The sequence below is a fragment of the Amblyomma mixtum genome, chromosome 10, assembly GCF_055824585.1.
Source record: "Amblyomma mixtum isolate Tamu chromosome 10, ASM5582458v1, whole genome shotgun sequence".
Lineage (NCBI taxonomy): Eukaryota > Metazoa > Arthropoda > Arachnida > Ixodida > Ixodidae > Amblyomma > Amblyomma mixtum.
In genome coordinates, this window is record NC_143021.1 from 133,575,832 (window position 1) to 133,582,728 (window position 6,897).

The 6,897-nt window shown below is 50.1% G+C and overlaps 1 pseudogene; it reads right to left on the bottom strand.

Moving 5' to 3' along the window:
• Nucleotides 1-2,027: 2,027 nt before the first annotated feature.
• Nucleotides 2,028-4,208, bottom strand: LOC149327002 (uncharacterized; annotated as a pseudogene).
• Nucleotides 4,209-6,897: the final 2,689 nt, after the last annotated feature.

Sequence of the window (6,897 nt, forward strand, 5' to 3'; positions counted from 1 at the left end):
GAAGCAGTTGACATGGACTCCGATGTCGCATTTTTCACAACGCATAGTGGTCTTCCCATGGCAATGAGCACGCCTTGTTCACTTGGCTTGAGGGATCACTGTGTGGTCAGTGAAGTCAAATCGACTTTGGGCTTCCAGTGGGCTTGGAGCCATAACTCTTCATATATGACATTGGTATCGTCCTTCGGAATGTGAGGAACTCTGTTTTGTTCGTTCCTATTCTGTATAACTAGAATGCAATATTCACACATACATCATCCAGATACATCAGGAGTGAAGAACATCACTTCTTTCCTCTAATGGCTGTGCAGTACTTGGAAATATTTTGGTCTAGTCTATCAACTCGTCCCATGTTGCCATTGTACCTCGAAATCAAGAATGGCTGCTCCACCGTGACTTTGGACCTGTTCTCTCTTGAATATCTTTTTACCATTTGCGTTGGTTCGACCCTGTGAGCATTTGAGACGATGGTCACTGTGCTATTGTCCTTCCAGCGACATACGATCATTTCAGATTCGGCGTCGACTCTGTAATCGTAGAAGCCTTGAGTCTTCCTTTTCATTTCTTCCCGTGTGAGGATGGGACAGTTTTCTATTCGGTTATCACGGTGCTTGTGCGCTTGACACCCATTGACGAAAGCATTCTAACAAGTTTGAGACTTGAAAAGAAGTTGTCAAAGAACACATGAAAACAGTAATCAAGCTTTTTTTTTTCATCCTGGACGCCATTTCTGTAGCAACAGATCCTCCTAGACCAAGCTTGTTTTGATCATCCACATTGACGCCATACCTTCCTTGGTAGGACTCAACAGAAAGCAAACAGGCCAATGGGTGCAAACACACCACAATTTAGAGCCAAACCGGATTGGTCTCCCTTTCATAAACTGCTTGCATGCATGCTTTTCGAAGTACTCGCACATGCTTTCAGCAATGCTAAAGCAGTCTAGTAATGGAGCATACAACAGAAACCGTTCATTCAAGAGCCTAAACAGGGGTTGCAGTTTTGTGAATTTGTCTTCTTGTACTAGACTGTTGTTGTCAGCCACATGTAGGCTTGTGAAAATAGCGTCAAATCGGTCACGCCTCATTGAGTTCGCGACGAGTTTATTATAAGAATCACGTGAGTTTCCCACAACATGCGACACCTTGCAACTGGCACATAGCCACTAAGACGCAGAGTGCCGAGACAACATCTCATCTCACCTGCGTTCATGTTCAACAACTGGTTCTTTTGTTGTGCATAGGTGTTGGTGTTTTCAACAAGCAGGTTGATGGCTTCATCGTCGCAAAGTTTTTCAAATGCCTCTACTGGAGTTAGCGGTGCTCCTTCAGCGGAGTCTGAATCACAGGAATGGCGAGTTGGGAAACTCACGTTCAAGTCGCGTTTATCCCACTTGACACGTCCATTCTGTTGCTTAACTGGTGGCTCCTGGTCGTTCTCGTCCTCACTTGACTCTGAACTAGTGTCCACAACTTCAGCACGAAGAGTGCTTCCTGGCAGATGGTTCCGTGCTGGTGCCTTCTTCATCACTGCTTTCATCATCTGTCAGTGCTGCCGTGCGATTTTTTTGGCGGAAGAATGGCCACAGTAGATGGTACATCTTCCCCAGCGTCAATGTGGTTTAGAATGTCGTTGAGCATCTGCGGATCTCTTCTGCGGTGAAATGAACTCCAGGGAATCTCCTGACTGCAAGTGGAAAAAAAAAAGTTTCTGCTGTACGTCCATATGTCTTTTATATTATGTTACTTCAACGCTACGCGCGCCACGCACGTTCCAGAGTGACACAACAACGACCCCCGAATCTGTCTAGCGTCGTACGTACCGTATTTACTCGCGTAATGAACGTACTTTTCCCGAAAAACCGAAGCAGAATTGGGGGTGCGTTTATTATGCGGTGTAAATTTGACAAAAACTTTTTCGGGATGAGCAAAAAATGTGGCAATGCAAAAAAAAAAATGCATTAGACAGCTTACCTTTCGTAGTTAATTACGCGTGCACTATATGCAAACAGCTTTTTTTATTACACTTCACTCTTCATCAGAATCGCTAGACCCTTCGTCATCCAGGACGCTGGCCAGTTCCACATCGTCCTCCCACAACTGGTCATCATCGCTGCCATCCAGGGCATTTGCGATTCCAGTCTTGTTGAAGCTTTTTGGGATCAGGTCAGCTGGCAGCGAGTGCCATGCATCCAATATCCAGGAGCATACCAGTTCGACGGATGGCCTCTTAATCTTGCCAGTTGGCGTCAGGGTGTGCCCTCCCCGGGCCATCCAGTCTGTGTGCAAGTGGTGCACACTGTATTTTAATGGCTTGTTCACACAAACGTCAAGGGGCTGCAGCACTGAAGTGAGTCCACCCGGAATGATGGCGATCTCCTTGCGCAACTCCTTTAGCTCCCGGCGTACTTTCTCTCCCAGGTGGCCGCGAAAACTGTCCGAGCACGAGGAGAGACAGCAGAAGTAGGGCGCCAGGTCCCCGTCCCCAGACAGTCCGGACCCAATCAGCCATTAGGTCGGCCAACATCCATCCTTTCTCGTGGACTCGTACGTGTATGTCGGCTGGAAGTTGGCTTTTGGCACAGTTTTCCTTTTAAAGATAACGTAGGGTGGCAACTTCCTGCTGTCTGCCATGATAACCAGCATTACCATGAAATGCTGCTTCTTGGCACCTGTCGTTTTGATGAGCATGCTGTGGGCTCCTCTTTCATTCACCGTCCGGCTCATTGGCATGTTGAAGTTGATGGGTGTCTGATCGGCGTTGCTGATTTGAGAGAAGAGAAATTCTTGGTCCCGCCGCAGCCCTATCACAAACTTGTGGAAGTCCACTACCCTCTCTTCGTTGCCCTGCGCTCGGGCAATTGTGCGCACCTCAGTCTGGACTACGTTGAGGGACACGGCACAACAGTCACGTCGGAGGTCCTGCATGTGTTGAACGAGTCGCTCCACTTGCAGATACTTTCCGGACTCTGCACTGTGAAAGGCCCGTTGTGATCTGTCGGTGGCCTAAAGTTTTTCCTGCTGATCTCGCCTGTAGTGAATGCTGGTTTCTCCGACACTGAATTGTCTGCGTCCAGTCCGGTTTTATGGTCCAGTGCTTACTGCACAGCTTTCAGTTAGAATGTAGCTCACGTACTTCCCCAATGTGAGACACATGACCACGCCAACCGCACTGTGCTTGCAAAGTGGCGAAATGGGGCGTTTCCTCTTTCCCTGGTGGTGATGGTCACAACGGCCTTTTTGATGGTGGTGATAATGGCTACACTCTTCGTATTGGATAGGCTGCGGGGCTTACCGCATGGCCAAGCCAATGCAACAAAAAAAGAAAGATAAACAAAAACAAACTGCCAGTCCACAGTAATGATGGTGCTGACCCTGCTGCACTGCATCGCATCACATGGCAATGGCACTGTCACTTGTGTCGAGTCACCTCCGATGCAAGTCATGCTTGAAATGCACCTCTTGTCACTCACCTTGCTCTGAGCAACTAGTTCTTCAGAAGGGAGAACACCGAGCTCCTGCAGCACCTCCTCGAAGCCTGTGTGCCCTCTGTTGAGCCAGATGACCGCTATTGCTGTGGCTGTCTCAACAGCAGTTCCTGATGAAAACTTGGTCTTTGGACCCAGCAGCCATATCTTACTCTTTAGGGATTCAGCTGCATTCCGTGTCTGCCCTTTCACACAACGCTGGACTAGCTTCTCTTCTGTCAATCGTTTATAGATAGGCAGAGCAGCCTTGACTTGGCACGGGGTCAGAATTGGAGCATGAGCTGGTGCTGGCTGACCCAGTGCTTGTGCCCGCTTGTGTTTGCACCAAGAACTTTCTCCATCTGGACAGAACTTGTGACTGCTGGCACCATCCCTCGGAATAGGAATGAAAATAGCAATCTGAAACAGCACAGTACATTTCCCGCACATTGCCTCTGTGGCTGGTGACTGCAACCTGAAAACAGCCTTGCAGTTTTCGAATCGTCCCATCATTCAATTTCTCTCCTCTTGGCATCTTCACCTTTCGAAGTGCAGTTCCAAATCTCTTGGCAACGTGGTTTGTGCAAGCTTCCTTTAGTACAGGTGCGCTTCCATAGGGACCCAACTCTGACATGGCAGTATTGGCCTTACTGTCCCCATCCGAGAGAAAAGTTGTAAACTGGAGAGGCGTGGTATAGGAGTCAGTCCTCTTCCAGATCCTTAGGGCACCTCCTGTCTCCATCGCGTGGGCTGAGCATTGTGTTTTTCTCGCACACGGGCGTGTGAAAGGCCTGCCAGATTGCTTCTTCTGCCTCCAGTGCCTTGTGTCTGCTGCAGCTAGGTCAGTATTTCGACAGTAGCTGTCAGCTTTCCTCTGAGCAATTTCCCTCCCGGGGGCTTCCTTCTATGTCTGTAGCAAATCGCCTATCTCGTCTGCATTCAGCCATATCTCACCCTCGCACAGCTTGACGTATTTCTGTGCTTCTTTTGATAGCCCCCTCCTTGAGCTGGTTTGCAACCAGTAGCTTCAGTAATCTGTCAAAAGATGCCTCGAGACTTTAAATAAAAATTTAAGTAACTCTGGACACGTGTGACAATAGCCTTCCAAGTTTCTTCGCGCCGTTCAGTGGCCCCAGAAAACTGCCTTTGGTACTCTGCGGCTGAAATTTTCAGCTCGTCTATGACCACTGCCTTCAACTGGTCGTAGTCCCTGTGCTGTTCCGCAGTGAACCGAGTCAATAAATAGGTCACCCGCTCGGCCAGCACTGGGAACACAAGCCTTGCTCCTTCAGAACATTGTAAGCCCCGAGCGAGCATTCCACTTACTCAAACCAGATGAGTACTTCATTGTCTACAGGCAATTTGGGGAACGCGCCGGCGAGTAGCTTAGCGTACAGTCTCACCCGTTTGTCCTCGGAAGGCGCTGCATTCTGGCTTTGAGCATGCCTGATTTGTATGTCGAGCTATGAGGCTTTTATCTTGTTTTTTCATACAATTCCAATTCTTTATCAGTGTTTTGGCTAGGCCATGGCCTCGACACGTCATTGCTGCCCTTGTCGCCACTGTCACCACTGTCACTATCATTGTTCATTGTAGATGCCTTGTCGGGCTTAGGATGCCCAAAACAGGTTATCATTAACTACGCCAGCCTTAGTCAAACATTGACCGCCAAGAAAACAAAGGAACCAGGGAACTTACTCGCAGCTGCTCTCAGTGTCCTCTTTTCTTCTGGCAAGAATGATGTCGGCCTCTAAACAGGTGCCCATTGAAGCCGCTATCTGCTGCCGTTACTCGGGGATGCGATTTTGTGTCCACTGAAGGCTGTGTCTGCTTGAATCTCCCAACTGCCGCCGTTGCTCAAGGATACCACTCTGTGTCCATTGAAGGACTTGTCTTCGGCGTTTCACGCTCGATGCTCCTCGCACCTTCGTGCCCTTAGCCTGTCGTCCTCTCGGTAATTCGCCTTGAATACCGAACTTCCTCATTCTCTGGGTGTCTTTGTCTGCTCCGCGGGGCGGCTGCAGTGCACCAATTCTGTCGGCTGTGCCAGTAAAGTTGCCGGTGGTGTTGGTCTGGTGGTTTGGTTTCTCGATGAAATGACTTGCAGGCGAAGCGATTTAGGGAGAAACAAAGAACTTTTATACAGGCTATTTACAAATGAGTACAAGTCAGTACGGCCAAACTACCCACGGCCGGCCTAGCCGACCGCATGCTGTTGAAGGCGAGGTTCGGGGTCGCGGCTCTTTCGGGTCCACTGTCTGCACGACGCCCGTTCCCACCTCCAGGCCAGGGACAGGAGTGCCGCTGAGCAACGGAGTTCGTAGGTGGCAAAAGAAGACTGAGTTTATTTACATATTTACATGAGTGAAGATCGGAAAGTGTGTCTCGATGGCATTCGTCGCCGAGTTTTATGCCGTCCTTCTTCCCTAGCTTCCCTAGGATGATGACGCCGTCGCCAGAGTGGGAGTGGCCTAAAACTTTCACATGTGCGCACAGACTCACACCTGCGCACTTGTGGACGCACCCCCACGACATGTTGAGCCTGAGAGAGGAGGACGCTCTTCGAGGAAAGTCCACAGCGGAAGGCGATGTTCTTGGACTGCCGACACATGACCGTCAAATACAACCTTCACGAAGGGTCGGAATGCGAGACCCGTCAGAAAGGGCAGAAGTGGTCCTTTGTTCCTGGGGACATCGGCGAAGGTTGTGGAAGTCCCCTGCCAGCCCACCGCGGTGCTCAGTACGCAGAAGAACCACCGAGACGACGGCCCTTGACTTCCGCAATGGTTACTGCGAAATGGGAGAGGTAACATCCACCTGCTGTTGTCTCCACGCACGTGGGCCGACTCCGGAGAATTGGTGCTTTTGTGTCCTGTTGTTCTTGTGGGTCCTGCTCGGAGACGCAGGAAAGTACGTTTGCCGTCGCCTCGCGGGCAATTCGGCACGCTTTGAGGCAAACATCGTCAAGTGGACAGGGGTTTCTGGAACCATCCTGGAGAAACGTGGGTGTTGGCGGCTTCCTGTTGACGCCGATCTTAACACTGCACAGAGGCGAGGAGGGACACTGCGTTCCAACTGGCACGCCTTGCACCAGCTCTCAACGGCCGCTACCTGCAACGCTGCAACAGTGTCCTCTTGACACTGCACATGAGATTCAGCTTCGATGCTTCTGCAATACAATGCACAGACGTACCCTGGTGCTTCAGCGCAAGCCGAAAACGTTGCGTGCTTGATCACGTGCACATCACTTGGTTCCAAACTGACATGCCACCTGAAGCACAGAGCTGCAGTGTTGTTCAACAAAACAGTTCTGCAACAAGATGATGACGATGGGACAATGTTACCAAATAGATACGGTGCATGCGATGGCAGTTCTAATGAGCACCCTTCGTCACTGACATCTGCAGGGGTGCTGTTGATTCAGTTACCTG